Consider the following 21,130-nt stretch of genomic DNA (forward strand, 5'->3'; position numbering starts at 1 on the left):
GTCTGGCAATGGGAGACTATTGTTTGTGTACCGTATGTGTGAGATGGCCAAGGGCCTTATTAGGATGAAATCAACCTGCTAAAAGGTGATGAGAAGCTGATTCAGAGTTGAGTGTGTGTTTGCAGGGGGTACATATCACATTGCTGTGCTTTAAATGGGTTATCCTGGATGTGTTTGGTCATCTTGAAGAAATGAGAGTGACTCAGGCGTATTAAATGGTTTCTACAGTAGGTGCTCCTAATGTCATTCTCAGGGTGGCCAGCATACAGCAGGATTCACCTGACCACTCAGCTTAGAGAATCACATTATCCAGCTGTTCAGAAAGTCCCCTGTCAGGTGATTTCTGCATTTTAATGCATGTTGTGTTTGTACTTGGGACAAAAACAGACACTGCAGCCAGGTCTGCAAGAGCTTCTTTTGAATTATTTATGCCAGCTCAGAAAAACAAAGACATTTATATCTGAAATATCAAACCCATGACTTTCCAGATGCAAGTCCAAAATGGCAAATGTAAAACTCCAGTGGGGGGAAAAAAGTAATTGCAAGTCATTTGAAATTCAGATTTTCACATACTGAGGCAAGTATACCAAAAGATATTGCACTAGATGTAAATTTCTTCCCATCATATTAGCATTGGCGTTATTTAAGAAGCCATTCCTGGACACACAAATGTATATTTTTTAATGTGTGTTAGTGTACATTATTTTTTTTTGTTCTTGTGTGTCTTCTGCTCGCTATGTGTTTGCATTGCATGTGTTTTTGTGTTATTTAATGGATAGTGTCACTTTGCCAGACCTTCCTCCACAGCGCTGCGGACAAAGGTCTGCCTAGTCCACACAGCACTCTGGGAAGGGAGAAAAACATGCTCTGGTTTATTGGCATTTCTTTAAACCAATCCCTATCGTCTTGGGTGGCGCTAAGCACCGGGCACAATGACGGTTCCTCTGCATAATAGTCTCAGGAACATGTGGTGGAACATGTGTACGTTTAAAAGTAGTTTTAGTCGCGCAACAGAAAACTCAGATTGGACAGATAGTCTAGCTAGCTGTCTGGATGTACCCTGCAGAGATCTGAGGAGCAGTTAACCATAGTCCTCAGAAATCCACCGGAGGTTAGAATACTAACACAAAGAAAGAGGACGGAGACGGACAACCGACCTCGAATAGTGTAATTTGGCTGAATTTCCGGCGACACCTGATCAATCCCGGATGTGGAACGTCGTGGATACGGACTATTGACTGGGTAAAATGGTATCCCATAGTCTGCTGTCTTTCAGACTTCCACATGCCAAGCCGGTTCGCAGTGAGTGTGCCAATGGCTAAAAAATACACGGTAAACACTCCATGGACTGGTAAATAACATTCTCTGTGCTCTTGGGAAGAGCATTGATTTCCTTTTGACTTCAAGAGAGAGGTGCAAAAGGTGTGCGTCAGCGATGAAAAATTGGCCACAGTGACTATGTTTTATAGAACTCACTGAAATATGTTTTTGTATTTGAGCAAATTTAAGAGCCCAAATTGAAACAGCCTTGATTGTTTGATTTTTTTTCACCATGAAAAATAGCATGGCTTCTTTCTCAGCTCACTCCTCTTGTACACCAATGATAACCAATTTCCAATCGATAAAAGACAAGATTTCTGTCATTAAAGACATAAATAGATATTACACTGTGTCACAGATGACTCATTCTTAGCCTGCATGCCCCAAAGTCATTTATCTGGGCAGTGATATAACTCACTACCCATAAAATACAGAATGGTAATGACTCAAAGGTCAGAGACTGAAGACTTGCTGGAGGTGCCATTTGTTCCTTATTACCCAGAGAAACTCTAACATTATTGATCTCCTGCACCGCGTGACTTTGAAAAGTAATTACTAGGTTATGTATGATGAGATTTTCCTCCCCATGGGATAACTTTATTACTATAATATAACATCCTCTCTCCACCCCTAAATAAATACAAGGTAGTCGATACAGCATGCCAGTTGTTTGCATACAGAAAGGATGGGCCCTTTCAAAGACAGGACCAATTTATTATTCACAGCTATAGAATATAGTGAATGGGTTGGTAAAAGAGCTAAACAGGAGAAGCATTCTCTTCAGAAGCCCACAACCATCATCTTTTTTCACATTATACACAGCCCATCTGTGTTTCACACTGATTTGTTTTTCTCTCATAAGGGACCCAACCTATTTATTCACAAGACAAATAAAGCTTTTTTTTTTATATGGCTGCCTTAAGAGGGACGTTTCAAGATTCTTTATTAATCCCACAATGGGAAAATTCACACTGTTACAGCATAGGGGAAAAAAGTACAAGACACTAAAGATAAACAAACAGTAAATACATATAAGTAGTAAAATGTAGCGGACAGAGCAGCTGTCTTGGTGCTTATCGGACCAATCTAGAGGAAGGCTGGTGAGAGACAGAGGCAGCGGAGAAGATGAAAAGGATAGAAAAGGACAAGTTGGCCGAAATAGAGGATGTGGGAGAGAAGAGGAAAGGAGGGAACGAAAGGGGGAAAATGGGATGGAGCAAGGCAGGAGCAAGCGGCTGAGTTATGATTACTATGCTCCATGCCGTTTCGCACGGCTCCTCGTCCCAATAGCCCGAAGCAACCAGGCCTCAGATTTGGGCTGTCAACCAAAAGGTGGATATCAGCATTCCTTTGAGCCTTCCTGCCTCATTCCACCTTAACCAGACTTCACACACACGCTGCTTCTATCAGCTTAGTCCGTGTGCGCCGGTCTTTGAAGTGCGGACTACGTGACGCGTTCGTGCAATTTTGAATTCCCTTTTGCAGGTTATGGTAGTGGTTTTAATTGTCAGTTACTAAGGTGGTACACAGCCAATTGTGGTGAATAGCAAATGGCCATCACAAACCTCCTCACATTGAGCATGCACAATATGAATATGAAAGTTTTAACAGAATTTAAGGGGGTTATTCAAAGTTCAGCTCAGTTGAAACTGTTACATTTTTCAAACACTATCATCATTTTCTAAAATGCCACTTGAGAAAGTGGCAGCCTATATGTCACGCCACCGTTTCTGTCCAAATGTAGACATATCCGATACACCCTTCATACAATGTGAATGCTATTTAACCCTCTCTGTCTGTTTTACCTTTTAAAGTGACTATATGTAACCAGTTACCACAGATTAGAAACAGCAATTTTGGCATGGGAGGATGAAGTCACACGCTCATTTGGATATTTGTGACGTCTATTATTTGCATAAAGCTTAGTGGTTGAGTCAGCAAGGTAGATAGAAAGAAATAGAAATCTTTAGCCAAACAATCACAAATTCAGAACAGGAATGTATTTTACCTTCTAATTATTATTACCTATCTTGGAAGTAAAAAAGAAATTCTACAAAAGAAGGGAAAAAGATCAATAAAGAATTCTCAAAGAAGGTCGGCTTGGCCAGGGCCAGCTCAGCTGCGTCTTTCTCCCGTCGCGTCCCGCTGTCTCTCCTACCTACACCGGCCCCAGCACCCTGTCCCTTCTCCCCTTTCTGTCTGCCTGCACACCGAGTGCAGTGCTGCCGCACATGAGGAGAGAGGCGAGGGGCTGCTCCTCTGATCCTCAAAAAAACACATTCACAGAGAGGTGACTGTTTTGGCGGCCACAGGAGAGTAATACCTTGCACAACACGAGAGAGTCAATACAGAAAGTCGCTGTCTTTTCTGCAGAAAGTTGCTAGATTTGTTGCTAGTCGTTTTTGTGAAAAAAGTCGCTAAAGGACGTCTGAAAAACACTGTTTTCATGGAGACAGACGGTGTGTGCACAGAGGGGAGGGGCTGTGTGTGTGTGTGTGTGTGTGTGTGTGTGTGTGTGTGTGTGTGTGTGTGTGTGTGTGTGTGTGTGTGTGTGTGTGTGTGTGTGTGTGTGTGTGTGTGTGTGTGTGTGTGTGTGTGTGTGTGTGTGTGTGTGTGTGTGTGTGTGTGTGTGTAGAGTGACAGAGAGATGGAGAAGAGCAGGGAAAGGAAATGCAGCTGAACAAATGGTTTTTTAAATAGCGGTAAAAAAAATAAAAATAATAAAGAAACGCAATGTGTGGCGGCCCGCCACTAATTAGTCTGTGTGGGGAAACATGGGTAACTTTTTAATGTTTCGGAAACTGTAATATTTCATCTGATGATCATAAATGACCTGTAAGAGCAAACAAGACTAACAGTGAAAAGAACACTAGTTTTATATATTTTTTATTAATGCCTCTGCCTGGGGCAGATATTTCCCGCAAAGTCACAACATGATTTACGGCAGGTGGATGCTACAGTAACACATTCTGAAGGGTCACAGATTTTGGAAAAAATAAAGCCTGTGTGTGTCCAGCAAGGTAAAATGTATTAGGAGATTTCTTTATATAGACCTATTAGTATTTAAATGTTATTTTAGAGGTTATCTGCTATAGTTATGGCTAATACTGGGGCAGGACCATCAAAGGAAAGAAGGAAATCAAACAAAGAACTCAAAGCTAAAAGGGAAAGTGAAAGATGACTGGCAAAACTCACAGTCACAGCTCAGTCGGGCTGGAGACAGTTACGGGATTGAAATCAGTCCCTCCAGGTCTTTTTTTGAGATTGCTGCCGGAGGTCATGGAGGGACTGATAAATGATTCAAAACTCACCCCTGATTGGCCCTCAGGTATGTAAGAGGTATGCCTATTTCATGATGAAATAACTGAGATGTGGTTGTACGTCAGTAGCCAGCATTAAATTAGCGTGGACGTTTTATTCCTGTTGGTCCATGTTAGTGTACTTACTTGTTTGTTTTCCCCTTGTCCCCCTGTAACGTTACTTTTGTAAAGCGTCTGTGGGTTTCATAAAATGCGCTTTATTACTCTTAAGTTATTATTACGTTGGTTGCTTCAACAAACTGATCAAAACAGTCATTGCAACTATATGACCTCTCAGTAATACAGTGGTATACAGCACTGTAAAGACAATCAGAATCAGAATCAGCTTTATTTGCCAGGTATCACGATACATACGAGGAATTCTTCTTCGGAGCATCGTTACTCACACTGTGCTTACATATTAAAAAACAACCAGAAAACAAAAATGTACACACTAATATATACATACTCTAAACAGCAACAATATAGAGGCATGAGTGCAAGAAGAGTTCAATAAAATTATTTAAATGAGAGCGTAGTGCAAAGGATACTGGTATAAATAGTATTATGGTATTATATTACAATATGACCAGTATGAACAGTATGAACAGTTCTGAAATAGGAAATGAGAATGATGAATAAATAAACTATAATAAGTGAGATGTGAGAATGGGAATGATGAATAATACTAAATAATTGGAATAATAAGTGGAACCAGTAAACGGGTGTTGTAGAGACAGTGTGACTGGGTTATTGACCAGAATTGAACCGGTCACTGTGGGTCAGAAGTCAGCTGTTCATCAGAGAGATGGCTTGTTGGCAGAAGACCTTTTTAGGACAGCTGTGTGGGAAAAACACTACCACTGTCGTCCAAAGCAGCCGCTAGAATCAACACAAACTGAAAGTTACACATTGCCACTTTAAGATTGACTGAAGCAGACTGACTGAGGCTTTGACCTCCATTTATGCGAGTAGTGCCAACTCAATCTTCCTTTGCACCATAAATCCGTCAGCATGGCTTGCAGTGGAAAACAGTTAATAAATTAATCCCGTCTGCATTTGCATACTACTAATTTGTAACAGCAAATGGTTTTTCAGAAAACATAATAATGAAGTCACAAAATGTTCCAACAAATGTATCTGCGAAAAATTAACTGACAAAGTATCCACACGTATGCTCAGGCACTCAGATCCATGTATTGGTGACTTATTAAAAGAAAAATTAAAAGTGACTTGTTGCATGACACAGCTTGTTTTCTGACACGTTTACTTGAATATTTACTGAGAAAGCAAACCATGGTGTCAAAGTCCTGCTTGGTCCACACCCCCCCCCCCCCCCCCAGGCACCCTGCTGAACATAACTCACACTATTAAACTCCTATTAGTTACTTCTTTAGTAAGTTTAGTCTAGTTGAAAGGGTTTGATAAATACCATTGTAGAGCAGTTATATTTCATATACAATACATTTATTTATATGTAGTGTGTGTGTGTGTGTGTGTGTGTGTGTGTGTGTGTGTTAAGCCTCTACAGAGCTTTGTGACGCCGACTACAGACCTCCGTTGTATCAGCAGTAGTTGGTGGTTCAGTTACCTGAGAATAGGGGACTTTGAGCCGGGTACAGAGCACCGCAAGCCGTTGACGAACATTTCGGTTAAGGGCTTTGCCGCAACGTAAATTAGGATTAGGCACCAAAACGATGATTAGGAAAAAGGTTGTGGTTTGGATGAAAACACTCTTTAGGAACAAGCATTTTCTGGGTGAAAGGCTTTAGTTTTTCCCGGGAAGCGAACGAAGAAGTCCTCAATGTTAACGACCACCCATCCCCCCCCCCCAACCTCCTCTCTGTTGATATTTATAGTACCAATTCATAATAAGAGTGATCTCAAGACACTTAACAGATAGAGTAGGTCCAGACAACCCTCTATATTTTACAAAGACAGTAAAGCAAGCATTTGGTGCGACAGTGGTGAGGAAAAACTTCCTTTTTAGGAAGAAACCTGGGACAGACCCAGGCTGAAGATGCAGGCTTGGGGGCGTAATGAATAGTGGCAATAACAGTAACAATAAAAGATAATGGAACAGTGACTAGAAATTTTAGTTTGTTGTAGTTCATGGCATAGCAGGGCACTGCAGGGCATTACAGCAGCCGTCAATGCAGTGAATACGGCTAAATAAACGTGGAATACTGAGGAATTACAGTGCTTAACTTCTTGTAGTTTTTTGAATGACTGTTTCATGAGAACAGGCTGAGCAGATGCATTGTTAAGTGATTCACACTCTTTTACCCTTTCCACCTTTTGTCCTTCCCAGGAACTGTAAAAGGTGATATGTATGCGGTAATCATTTATTGACATTGGTATAATATTATGCATTGATCATTTTAGTAACTAACACCTATCTGCAGACAGCTTATTGTGAAAAGCATAAGAATTGAATCCTTTTAAAAGAAGAGCAAGTACAAGACCCATCAGCGGTGTTTTAGTGAAAGAAGAAAACAGGATATAGTGGATGTTGCTGGCTTGAAGATAAAATAATAAGTTCATGCAGTCAACTTCCTCTCTACCTGTGTGTGGAATTACCCATATTCATCATCCCCCCCCCCCCCCCCACACACACACACACACACACCCAGAGTGGGGCTACACACTCATAACGTTAAAGTCTGTGTCGTTCTGCATCATAAAATCTCAGCACTGCTCTGCTGTTCAGAGGCCCACCCCTTGCTGTACATCACAATGCATTGCTTTCTATTTATCAATTTAATTTATGCATTATTACTTCAGTCATTCATATTACATTCATTCGTCATTACTTAGAATTCCTCATATGTATATTCTGTGTTGTGTGACTAATGTACGTGTGCAGCTGTAACACCGTAATTTTCCCATTTTTTGGGATCAATAAATATCTATCTATCTATCTATCTATCTATCTATCTATCTATGTGTGGGAAAGAAACTAGCTTTAAGAGAGACAACCGTACAGAGTATAATTGAAAAACCTAAAATTTTGTACAAGGAGGTTGGTTGGGGTGGTGGATGGGTCCAACAACAATGGACTTTCACCCAGGAGACTGGGGTTAATGTCCCGTTTTTGTCCCATATTTGAATCCCACCCACCATCTTTTCCTGAACCTAACTAAGAGGTTTTACCCTGCACGTGTCTGTGTACATTATATCCATACAGTTTTCAGCGTTATACAGGGGATACCTTTGTATCAGTGGAACGTCTGCTAACTTTTTGCCATAGCCTCCACTAATATAAATTCCATTAGCCACCACTGCTGTGTAGTCAAATTGTGGACTCACATCCCCAGAGAATTTAAATTTTCCACTGAAAAACTTTGTTCTTCACCGTTAATTACTGTAGGCCAATGTTTTCTCTCACCCTGTAATTGCAATTCAGAAAAACAATTACATATCATTCAGGCAGCATGATTACCTCCTGTCACTCCAGCCTTCCGTGCCATAATTTAATATTTTGCTCAATGATCACTCAGAGGATTCATAAAGGCAAAAGAGGCTCCCACTCATAGTACATTTCCTTGTCATCTGCCTGTTGGTCTGATAAATGCTGGGTTGAGGGAGGCACTCTGGTTTGACAATGTGCCATTAAGCCATCCACAGACCCACTCTTGCAGACGCTAGGTGATTAATGTCTTCTCCTTCTGCCCATAAAGCGATTCAATAATAAACCTGAATTAACAAGCCCTTGCTTCTGATGATGAGATGGGTAAACACAACGCCTTCTGTATGAAAACAAACCTAGCCACAGCACGTTGAAGTACTTCTTTTAACCCCTGTGTTGTCCTCGGGTCACATCTCACCCGTTTCCAAAGTTTTTTTTTAATATCAGAAATATGGTTTTCAACCAAATTGTCCAAAAATAACTTGGATGCATGCCTGCACGTTGTATGGAAGCCATACAACATTCTTAGCAGGTAAAAGTAATGATTTACTTACATTGAATTGTGGGTGTTTTATTCAATTTTATATTTGACTTGACATCCCCCCTCTCTCTCCCCTTTCAATTTTAAGCTCTGCTATACAGATAAAGGCCTGGCATGCCCCAAAAAACAAATCGATACATTAAAGTCCATCAAACTCTCTCCATAGTGAGACGATAATAACGTCTTTTGATCTGTTTACCGAATACATTTTTTTTTTTAAATGAAGCATGCATATGAATTATTACTTTTTTTCTGCAGTGTGAGGAAATTGAATCCACCTTGGGCCTAATTACCACAGTGAAACAACAAGAGGCTTCAGCTGTACTGTGTTGCAAGACATAACTGGAGTCAGTAGAAATGGGAACACAAACAAAGCCTTGTCACCGTGTACATAGATGGGCATTTGGAGGTTAATATGATGCATAACGCAGGTGGAAATTTACATTTCATACACAAAACAGTCTCCTATTTTGAGAAGGGAACAAGGTTTTACGCGCTGTGACATTTATGGTTTCTACCTTCATCATTTTTCAATTTTGGCAGCACCTTGATGCTGCTGTCAGGATGTTTGGGAATGCAGTATGTGTTGAATGTCATGTCACGCATAAAATTGGATTCCATTTGGCCAGTAGGTAAGATATTAAAGTTCCACTGCGTACCCTATAAGATAAACAAGCATGATTGCTGTTGCTCGGCAGCATTGTCTTATCACAGTTCAGTTGATGTTTGGTTCTGTGACCTGAGGTTTATAAAGCATCCTACTCCACACTCAGAACCTCTCAGTGTGATAAACAAAGTTAGAAATCAAAGGAAAAAAAAAGTTTTCATGAGTAAAGAAACAGCACTACGTTGTTGCTGTACCAGGATGTTTTCAATGTTGAGTGAACAAATGTGAAGGCGACAGCGGGAGCTTTATTTAGCAGCAAAGCAACTGATAGTACATTTACTCAAATGTGTGTAATGCTACATGCTGTTTTCACTTATAACATAAGGTAGGTAATGCTAAAATCCGGGTTTTCGGGTTCTGGGCAGTAAAGTCGGACTCGTTCCAGGTGAGGGTTGGCCTCCGCCAGGGCTGCGCTTTGTCACCTGTCCTGTTTGTAGTATTTATGGACAGGCTATCGAGGTGTAGTCAGGGTGGGTAGGAGGTGCAATCCGGTGGGCGGGGGATCTCATCGCTGCTTTTTGCAGATGATGTGGTCCTGACGGCATCATCGGCCTGTGATCTTCAAAACTCACTGGATCGGTTCACAGTCGAGTGTGAAGCGGTTGTCTTGAGGATCAGCACCTCTAAATCCGAGGCCATGGTTCTCAGCAGGAAACCGATGGAATGCCTTCTTCAGGTAGGGAATGAGTCCTTACCCCAAGAGAAGGAGTTTAAATACCTTGGGGTCCTGTTCATGAGTGAGGGGACAATGGAGCGGGAGATCGGTTGGAGAATCAGAGCAGCGGGTCCGGTATTACGTTCAAAGGGAGCTGAGCCAGAAGGCAAAGCTCTCGATCTACCGGTCAGTGTTCGTTCCTACCCTCACCCATGGTCATGATGGCTGGGTCAGGACCAAAAGAACGAGTTCCAGGGTACAAGCAGGGAAAATGGGTTTCCTCAGGAGGGGGGCTGGCGTCTCCCTTAGAGATAGGGTGAGAAGCTCAGTCATCCGAGAGGAGCTTGGAGTAGAACCGCTGCTGTTGGAATTAAAAATTTTATATGCTTAAACATACCGCTGCTCATTTACGTTGAAAGGAGCCAGTTGAGGTGGTTTGGGCATCTGGTAAGGATGCCTCCTGGGGGCCTCCCTAGGGAGGTGTTCCAGGCACGTCCAGCTGGGAGGAGGCCTCGGGGAAGACCCAGGACAAGGTGGAAGCATTATATCCCCAACCTGGCCTGGGAACGCCTCTGGATCCCCCAGTCGGAGCTGGTTAATGTGGCTCGGGAAAGGGAAGTTTGGGGTCCCCCGCGACCCAATTACCAGATAAACAGAAAAAAGTTGGATGGATGGATGTTAAAATCTAGGGTCGCTGCTCTTTATTGAATAATCTACATATTATATTATTATCTCAATTTATTATCATTGTTTACTATATTCAGATATGTCGGCCAATATGCAGTATATTTAAAAAAAATGATATGATAATAAGGTTTTTTTTATTGTCCATTATAAATGCCAATACCGTCGGGCTCTAATTAATAAATGATCTGAAAATAGTGAACATTGCCCATTTAAAATTTCCCAGAATACAAGTTCACAAGTTCATGTGCAAAAAAAAGTCAAAGAGCGACCCTTGGCAAACTGGCATTACCAGCAGAGATAGGTCAAAAAGTATCTTTTTACAAATAAGAGATACAGTTGGTCATCAAATGTGTCAATTTGAAAAAGAATATACTATTATGAGTAATTTGTACTAAATACGTCTATACAAACATATATTTTGTTGGCTGTAACCTCAATATTAGGGCTGAACAATATGTGTTTTTTTTATTGTCATTGCAATATCAACTGGTGAAAGACAGGAATTTTCTGTATTAATTGAAAGAAAATTTCACTTTAAAATATATTTTTTTCTACTTGTTCAATAAAAGGATTTTGGAGATGCTTTCCCTTCATTTGTTTTCAATGCAACAAGCAGTTTGTTGTATTTGAGCAGAATACTGAAAGCAGCAGAAATGCAGAACCAACTACACTTAAATATCTGTTTATTTATCGCAGGTAATAATATTATTGCCATAACATATTGTGTAATATGGGTCTGATCTTAATGCCCATACATTGAAAGGATGAGCTTTGTCACTTTTTCACATAATGGATTTGAACTTGCCAATCAGGATATCTTGGAGGTAGGAGGCTGCAAATACAGGGGTGCATGCTGGGTGGTTTCTGTCAGATGATGCTTCCATAGAGTGAACTGAACGTTTAGGCCACGTTGATGCACTAGATCTTTCAGAGGAAAATAAGAGGTGATAAATATAAGTGCAGGGGAGTAAGTCCATTTTGAACTTTACAAACAATCAGTGGAACAAGTGCAAAAGACACAAAACAGTACAAATACAGCAGAGTATAAAAGTAGTAGCAGAGAAATAGAAGCAGCCAGCAGCCCTCCCTCACAATACCAACAACAACCTGAACGAGAGATAAAAGTAAGAACACAGATGAAATGTGGTAGTTCACAATAAGACAGGGGACAATGACATCATTCACTTGCATCTAGCCAAAGACTGTGATTTTAAATTGTTGCACAGTTTTTTTCTACAGGTAAATCCTGGGGATAACAAATGTCTCTAAAATGATATACTACAGCTATAGTGTGTCCGTCTTCCTCATGAGGAATTCTAAGTAATGACAAGGAAACTGTTGGCGCGTCTACACGTCTCCTCCTCCACGCAGTTGCTAGTAGCCAAGGAGGATTAAATAAACATGGACTCTTCAGAAGAGGTCATTATCTTTACTCGACTCTCTGAGCGAGAAAGTCCCCAGACAACACAATCTTCTGAACATAATCATACTGAGAAATACAGAGAATGGAGCCGTAGCAACTCATTTGGCAATGGCTTGAATATAACGGACGTTCATTAGTATCACGTTAAGCACTAAAGATTTAAGTAATGTATTTCAAATACAAGCTACACAAATACAAGTGGTGTGTTACAAATTGCATCTTGTTTTTTTCTGTCCAACAAAATACAATTTACAAAATACTGAAAAGTATTGAATGCATTTAATTAAATGTCTGCCCATCTGTGATTACCTGCCAGAAAGACATCAAGCCACTCACATCAGTGAGGCTGAATATCAGAGACAGACATTTCAACCAAAGTGTCCAAAAAAGTATTCTTGTGACTGCAATCCAGTCAATGCTGCGAGGTCCTGCATGCTTACTGCATTGCCTGTCCTATTTCATGTTCTAGGGCTCCTCAGTCACCTGAAGCGTTCCTGTCTGAGCTGGGGATTGCTGAGCTCTGGGGGACAGTGCAACAAGCAGCTAATTTTCCTACTCTGGCCAATCTCTCAGAATCATTGGCCAAAGCCTTCTGCTGTACACCATTTGGAGAAGCCTTCCAGATTGTGCAGTGCAAGCCTTTACTGAAAGCCTATTATTAATGGAAAGGTCAAACCAGGGTGGGTGGTTAGATAGGAGCAAGCAGATACTGTCAGTTATCTCCCCTTCACTGTCCAGGACCCAGGAAAGTAAAGAAGAAAGGAGCGAGCTCATAGAGGTATTATAGCACAGTATAGCTTTTACTGTGCGTATCATCGCTGTGCTTCAGTGGACTGAATTCCCATACATGCTTGATGGTCTAAAAACCTCTCCAGCTGCCAGTCATTGTGATAGGCATGCTCTCATCTACTCCATTCTGGAAAGCTGATAGTACCCAGATGACAAATGCTGCTCGGTTTCTTCAACTGGGGCTGCAACTTGCGATTATTTTCATAGTCGATCAACCGGTCCATTATTTTCTTGATGTATGGACTTGTTTGGTCTCTGAAATGTCAGTAAATAGGGGGATGTGGATCATTGTTTCCCAAAGCCCAAGGTGTCGTCCTTGAAGGTCTTGTTTTGTCCACAACTCAAAGATATTCAGTTTACTGTCCCAGCGGAGAGAAGAACATATTCACATTCAACAAGCTAGAATCAAAGAATGTTTGACTTATCAACTATTAAAATAGTTGGCAATCAATACATGTAATAGTTGACCATTAGTTGATTAATTTAACAGCACCAAAGACAATGTTTGAATTCAATAATGTTCCGATTAATAAGAATAAATGAACAGATCCTTGTGGTCTATCATTACTCATTATTACACACATTAACTACAGATGTCAGCTGTTGTTCAACATAGGAATGTGATAAGGGCATCTCTTCTCTCATCCGCAAAAAAATACACAAGGGTAATCATTTCTGTTTACTTAATTAAATCAACTCAAATTCAAAGAGGTACTCGGACGATTTAATGATTGCTTTGCCAAGAAGTCATGTAAACAATCACAGGAAAAAAGAGCATAGCATGATTGTTTTTTTGGAAACAACCAGAAATCTAGGAGACATAATTGCTCAAAACAATATTCTGTCTCATATACAGTAGTGGATATCATGGCTTTTGTTCTTTTCTAAAGCCATTTTAAAACTGTATTAGCTGCAGCTACATGTGTACGTTCACAAGTAGTTTTAGTCGGGCAACAGAAAACTCCAACTGGACAGATAGTCTAGCTAGCTGTCCGGATTTACCCTGCAGAGATCTGAGGAGCAGTTAAATCCACCAGAGTTTAAAATGCCAACACTAAGGAAGCCCAAGACCCAATTTCCGTTGGCAACGGAGCAATCCCGGAAATGGAACGTCATGGATATAGCCTAGTCCAACAGTATCGGTTGTCTGATGGCTCACCATCAGATTAAACAGAGTGCCGATATGCCTTTGAAAACATCACTTCTATCTTAGTCTGTATCCTTGATGTTCCACTTTCAAGATGGCTCCTGGATTTGTGTTTTTTTGCCAATGTCTGTAAACGTCCTCTGTCTTTGTGTTGGTGTTCTAACCTCTGCCGGATTTCTGAGGACTATGGTTGACTGTTCCTCAGATCTCTGCAGGGTAAATCCAGACAACTAGTTAGACTATCTGTCCTATCTGAGTTACTAAATCAAATTTTGAATTTACACACCAACACAAGTTCCTTCCCGTGGCTATTTTGCAGTGGAGCTCAGCGCCGCCCAAGACAATTGTGATTGGTTTAAAGAAATGCCATTAAACCAGAGCACTTTTTTCTCCAATCCCAGAATGCTGTGTGGACTAGTCGCAAAAAAAGACCACTTCCATCTTAACTGGACATGACCTGAACACTTTTACGAATGTCAGCTAAACTTTCTAAAGTTATCTCTTTCCTTTGGTAAACATTCAGCTGCCAGCAGACATTTATCTGAGTATGTCTTTCCTTTCAGGCATTTCAGGCATCCTCCGCATTTTATGTACCACCATCTATTTTAACTGTCATGACAAGGTTAATGGTCTCATGAATGTCTGTGTCTTAGAAATCCCGTGGGCAAGATTTCCTCACTGGAGGAGTTTTCAGCTTAGTTTGGCACTGCCTGGTGCAGAAGGATCCCCTGCTTTGTTCTCAGCAGTTGAGTTAACTGGAAGCTGAAGGCATGACAACAGGGATGGCAGTATTCTGCTCCATGCGGAGATGTTTGTGTCAAGGAGTTTGAGTCACAGTGCATCAAGGGAACAACTGTTTTGCCCCCATAGTTGTCTGCAAATATTGCAGTGATTGAGCAGCAGCGTCATACATGCCGTCTTTGACAAAAAATCTATTTAGCAGGTAGATATGCATGAAGTGCATGAAGTATGTAGTAAGTACTCTGTCAGAAAGTTTGTGCTATTCAGCCTCTAAGCTCTGTGGAAGAAGTGGATTATACAAATAGGTTGCATCGCAGTAAATCGCTCTCAACTGTGTCTCTCTGTCATTGGTACAGTAAATGGATAAATGGATATGAATAGGTTCCCTCTTTGGTGGTGCATTAATCGCGTTAGAAATGCAGATTACATCTCAGTGTGTCTGCATAAATATTCATGATATTGTAATATATGGTGCACAGTTTGAAATAAACCATTGTTTTATGAAATGATGTAACCGGGTCAACAAGGTTTTCATAGAAAAAAACAACATGAACTGCCCTGATGGTTCCATGTGTCTGAATAAATGGCTTGTGGTGGCACTCATGTTTAATATGGTATGGTGAAGCCATAACACCATAACTCTGCACCTTGATTTGCTGCAGTGTTGTGGCTTGTTGAAGATGATTAGGAAGAAGCCTGCAGCTTTTAGATTTCCTCTTTTAATCAAGACGTTCAGTCAGGATGGTAGTGTTCCTGTTAAGAAATACTTTTTAGTTTTGTGTGTGTGTGTATATCTACTGTATTTGTGTGTGTGTGTGTGTGTATATGTGTTTTTACAAATCTGGCTTGAGGCAGGTCATTGCTGGGCAGATAAGCACAATCAGGTTGCTAGTGACGGTTTTCACAACTGCCTTTTTGGCTCGCTGAGCTTCCAGACTCCCTCTGGCCCTCTCACACTGTGAATTGCTCCGCCACCGAGCCACTTTGAGGGAGAATGTCCAGAGTGTGGGGAATACAGATGCAGCACTTCAAGAAGCATCACCTTGGATTTAACCTTGTAGCTGCTGTTAGAAAAAATAATTCTTCATCAGATGACAAAATGGAACAAATCGCTGGGAATTTTGGGATAAGCATCAGCTGTGGCTGACTGCAAGGATCCAGAGCATGTGTAAAGGACATTTTTTTTCTAACTTGACATGATTTAAGATTTTTGACTCACACTCTTCTCTTTCACTCAACAATCTGTGTTCTCATGTGTATGCTTTGTTTTGCTGCATTTAGAGAGATTACTTTACTGTGTATGGCTATTATCTTCATTTTCAGTAGTGATGAATGGAAATATTTCCAATAGTACAGGAGTATAGCCTATCTTAATGTATTCATTAGCTCCAACCTTTGATACAGGACAACAAAGAGTAAAACACATACATTAGTTACTAGGGAATTTATAAATATATTAGCCCCTGAGGGTCTGTCCCTTTAAGTCAGCACTGGCTTTATAAAGTTCATTAGACTGATAACAAGACCCGGGACCCCCACTGACAAAGACTCTTACCCCCCACCCCCAGTCACCACAGTCTACATTATTGTACATCCTGAACAATATCTGTCCACTTCATACATTATATATATCCTGATCTTTTGCACATTCCTCGACATTTTCGCACTACCTGCACTAAATTATTTAGCCCTTTTTATGTTATTGTTTAAACAATCATTTGTATTTAGTGTTTATTTACCTACAATTCCCACAGTTCCATATTCACGTATGCACCATCCACCGAGTTCATGTAATAAATAAATAAATCCTTTTCTGACTCTGATTGGGATTCAGAATGGAGTTTCAATCAGTTATGTTTAGTGTTGGGGTAGTTACTCGAACAAACTAATAGATGACATTACTACTACTCCTACTAAAGAGTAATGCCTTACTTTACTACATTACTCACTGCTGAAAGTGACTAGTTACACTACATGTTGCATTACTTTTGGATAACTCCGTAACAGCACCTGAGATGCATCATAACTTACTTGCCAAATAACAAAATAAAGTTAATCCTCATGTATGCCAATATCAAAACAAACCCATTTTATAATGAGGACATGTGAGCTACACAATATCTCTCTTTTATGCTCTTTAATAACACAAAGCTGACAAAGTACTGGCGGCCGTCCACTCTTCATTATCTGTATTTTGCCCAGTATGTTTTGGAAAGACACTGTCGAAACAGGCAACATGTCCTCCACTATGTATGCTGCTACAAGCCCACTTATATCTGCTTTGTTACTACTGTTGAAAATCAAGTCCCGGCTGCTTGGCAGGTGTCAGCAACATGCTCTTTTCATCCGTCCTGGCTTCACTCAGGCTCCGGGAGGCTTTAGCAACAAGCTTAAATTGGATGTTGTGTTTGTGGCGATGGGGAGGTGTTTGTGACCTGGGCACAATTTACACTTTACAATTACATTTTTTTCCTTTCACTAAACTAATTTGAAGTAATGGGCATACCCCCCCCCCCCCCCCCCCCCCCCCCCCATCAAAAGACATCTTTAGCACCATAACACTCTGACAAGTTACGCAAACACGCACAAAAACGGACGTTAAATTTGTTATTCTCTGCTTACGTTATGCAGCTAGTTGAAGAAGCAGTAATCCAAGTAACGCAAGAACTATTTGATAAGTAACTGTGATTACTGAGTTATCAGTAATGCATTACTTTACTGCGTTAAAGGCAAATGTAATCTGATTACAGAGGAACGTGTTATCCCCAACACTGGTTATGATGACCAGCGATTGTGAATTAAACAACCTTTGTGGACATGTTGGTATGTGTGCTTGCTTATTGCTTAATTACACCTATTGCTCCTTTTTAAAGATCATAGGCCGTTGACTCTGCTGTCCTGGGCTTTCTTTCCCAGCTGTTTCTATGTCTTCCCGCTCTAATGATGATGTCTGTCTCGAGGTTCCTATGCCAGGTGTTCCTTGGCCTGTCTCTCTTTCCTGTGCTTTTCCTGTTCCATAGAGGCTACATTTACATTGCTACGTTTTTCTTTCTAAGTGGAGTTTTGAGCCAATAGCGAGTGGTTTTACCCCCAGTAGAAGAACAAAACTCCATTTAAACTAATACACCCAAACCACATATCTCATCAACATTCTGGTACTCTGAGTATAAACAAGAGGTAGCATGTGTACTCCGCCCACTACCGGTTAGCTTAGTCTCAGAGAACGATATGTCATGACTGATAAGACCCAACCAGGAGGAGAAACGTTGGCGTCAGTGTCGGTGTGGCCAAAGTTCTCTGTTTGCGGCCGTTGAGACTGCAACACAACCCCGCAGAGTGTTTTCAGCCGTCTCCGGTTTACGGGTTCGGAAACACCAGAGCAGGGGGAATGAGAGGGGAATGAGAGGGGGCAACGTAGCAAAATATATTAGTTTTCAAACCAAAACTTAGCAAGGTAAATGTAGCCTAAGGTCCTGCCTGGTGGCAGGGTTTTTTTGGGATTCCAGAGTGTGTGGCCACTGCGTGGTTTTTCCACTGGTTGTTGGTCTGTTCTCTTCCAGAGATCATAGTTGCTGATGACATCTGGCCAGTGGACGCTCAAAATCCGCCTCAGGCAGCTGTTCATGAATGTTTGTACTTCAGTTTAGTTTTTTAAGAAGGGGACAGTGCAAATGAATAACTTAATAACTTTTGTCATTGTGTTCTTGGTTGTCCTTCATGCTCTGATCCATAGAGTAGAATGGGCTTAATGTTAGAGCTGAAGAGACTGAGATTCGTATGCTGGCTGATGTGTACATGCACGTGTGTTAATGTCTACTTTTAATGAGAATGTGACTCCAGCGATGTAGTGTTACATATGGTGTTCTAGTGATAGGATGAGAACAACTAAAAAAACAAAATCTGAAAGGCCTTCAGCTTGAAATTGGGTTACAGAAACAATGACAAGTGCCAAACATTACAATAAAAGGGCTAAACATTTAAGGACTATTGGAATAAACACAAAAGACAGATTCCATTTAGAGACTCAGATGATGAGCATCTTCCAATTATCCGCAGGTAGCACTCTGGATATTGTGTCATAGCCATGAACCCATTGGAAATCAATGTGCTTGACAAAGTGTTCCAAGGAGAGTAAATCTCTGCTTAAGCCAACCTTGATTCAACTCGTGTAGGTTTGCATTATAAATTCAAACTTCCCACTGTCTGGAAACATGCATATATTAAAAATTCTTAAGCAAGGTCTTTTCAAAATGAGGTTTTGTTTGGTTGGCTAAAGTGGTTACAAGTAAAATGGTCCCGTGCATTTTGGACTATCTCTGGTAAAAGCATGACTTGGTCCTTAATGGCTCCCCTAACAAAAACAATTTTTAACAAAATCTGTCAATTCATTGCAGTTAAATCACTTCATGTCGAGAGCCTCCACCTACTGGGTCGAGTATTGTAATTTAGTATTCAATTCATTGAACTCAACTATATTTATCTGCAATGTCCATGAAGAAGTGTAATATTATATTTAGCAGTGAAAGCTTTTAACACAAAATCAGTAAGTAAGTAAGTAAGTAAGGTTTATTAGTATAGCACCTTTCACAGATAAAAATCACAAAGTGCGTCACAGTAAAATGTAATACAATACCAACAAACTAGAATACTTTATACTTTATACCTTATACTACAATACTTTCATAAGACACTTAAAAACAAATGGAAAACATAAAAACAAAACCATAAAAAAACCCACGTCTAACTAAAAATCAGGAAATCAGAAGAATCTGGCTTCAGAACATAATTGATGCCCAGCTGATAGGGTTGGGTTGTCATAACACACATTTTTGATACACTACACTTACTTTAAGCTACAGTATACATGTGTCCCACATTATCATGATAGTAAATCTAGTAGTCTTATTTTTACTTTTTTTTTAAAGATTATTTTTGGGGCTTTTTGGTCGTTTATTATAGTGACAGTGGATAGACTGGAAAGGGGTAGAGAGATGGGGGATGACACGCAGCAAAGGGCAGCAGGCCGGATTCGAACCCTGTGCCGCTGCAGGACTCAGCCAACATGGGGAGAATGCTCTTACTGGGTGAGCTAGAGACCGCCCCAATCAGTCTAATTTTATGACAAAATTGGAAAAATAAAATGACAGCAACCCACAAAGCTGGTGGGTATCTATTAGGATCTGGTTATTAAAATCCTCATTTACAAATACTCCCAACTCCCATTATTGGAGTCTGTGGTAACAGATGACCTATGATCCCCGCTGTGATGTAAGACCCAACACAGTCAATTCTAATTTGGTGGTGCTACAGGACAAAATAAAGCTTCTTTTGTTAGTCATGGCAGGCTTTATCTAACTGTCCAACTCCAGTCCTTTAACCCTGGGCTGACATGACTATAACACAATCCCTTGTCAAGTCCAGTGCCTTCATTAAATGTATTAATGCTGTTGCTATCCTACTAATGAAGTAACTTTCTGCACATACAAGTGTTGGCCCAAAATCATCAAATTTAAACAATTCTGATAAAAACTAAGTGTGTTGTTTGTAGATGTGCTACCAATTTTTTTTATTTTTTGCAGGGAGTTGCATGATTAATACTCAGAACATTTTGTATTCAACTAACCATTCATCAGTCAGCCCGCTGTTGGCGACACACTTTTGTTTCCTTGCGGTCTTTTTTTGTAACCAGACCAAGAGTCTACGGCCACGCTAGAGACCCAGTGAGGCTTCTTAGGCACAATAGTCACAATGGTCCTTTAAGCTAAATGCTAATGTCAGTGCTAACAAAGGTCATGGTAACCTGCTAATGTCACCATCTACGTTTATATCTGAACATTGGAAGTGTCTTCATGTTGGTGGACTGGAGCAATGGCAGGATTGAGCGAGGAACGATTGAATAAGGGCATTGGCAAATGAACATTGTCACTCATTAAGCTATGCTGCTAGCATTTTCTAAGTAATATTTTTGAACACACACACCCATCCAACTGTGATGGCTGAGGATCTCCTAAGATGTCCTCAGGCTTTTGTCTGAGGCTGTTTCCTGAGACCCAATGCCTTTTTCCTTGATGCCTTTAGGCTGTTTATCCTAAGATCTGATGCCCGACACCGGACACCTCGTTATTTGATGTTTGAGACCTGACTCTGGCTGAGGATGTCCTTAAATTTACACCGTACCAATGTTGATCATTTGAAAGAACTACACTTTTTACCTAGGCTGACTAAGCCCCGCCCACTCTGCCGACGATTTGATTTCACCCTGCAACTCGATCTGGAAACCTGCATGTTTAATTCTCCTGCTTCGGTTCACAATTTTGCGGGAACCAATCACAAACTGGCGTACCTGACGTGCTAGTGGCGGGTTTAACATGATAACGATAGAGAAGCGACCAAGCAGCTTCTTGTTTACATTCAACATTGCAGCCAGCAAACGCCATTGAAGCGCAGCAAAC

General features: G+C 40.8%; 1 protein-coding gene and 2 long non-coding RNA genes across 3 annotated transcripts in view; all 3 read left to right on the forward strand.

Moving 5' to 3' along the window:
• Positions 1–13,812, forward strand: part of LOC116700860 (uncharacterized) — a 26,156-nt gene extending 12,344 nt beyond the window's left edge. The window contains exons 2-3 of the long non-coding RNA XR_004334758.1: positions 6,570–6,575; positions 13,707–13,812. This is a non-coding gene — a long non-coding RNA (uncharacterized LOC116700860). The remainder of the gene's footprint in view (positions 1–6,569; positions 6,576–13,706) is intronic.
• ntm (neurotrimin) overlaps positions 1–21,130 on the forward strand; it is a 537,242-nt gene that overhangs the window by 44,258 nt on the left and 471,854 nt on the right. The window lies entirely within an intron of this gene.
• LOC116700849 (uncharacterized) overlaps positions 17,837–21,130 on the forward strand; it is a 10,193-nt gene continuing 6,899 nt past the window's right edge. The window contains exon 1 of the long non-coding RNA XR_004334748.1: positions 17,837–18,014. This is a non-coding gene — a long non-coding RNA (uncharacterized LOC116700849). The remainder of the gene's footprint in view (positions 18,015–21,130) is intronic.

The sequence above is a fragment of the Etheostoma spectabile genome, chromosome 13 (assembly GCF_008692095.1).
Source record: "Etheostoma spectabile isolate EspeVRDwgs_2016 chromosome 13, UIUC_Espe_1.0, whole genome shotgun sequence".
In the NCBI taxonomy this organism is placed as follows: Eukaryota; Metazoa; Chordata; class Actinopteri; order Perciformes; family Percidae; genus Etheostoma; species Etheostoma spectabile.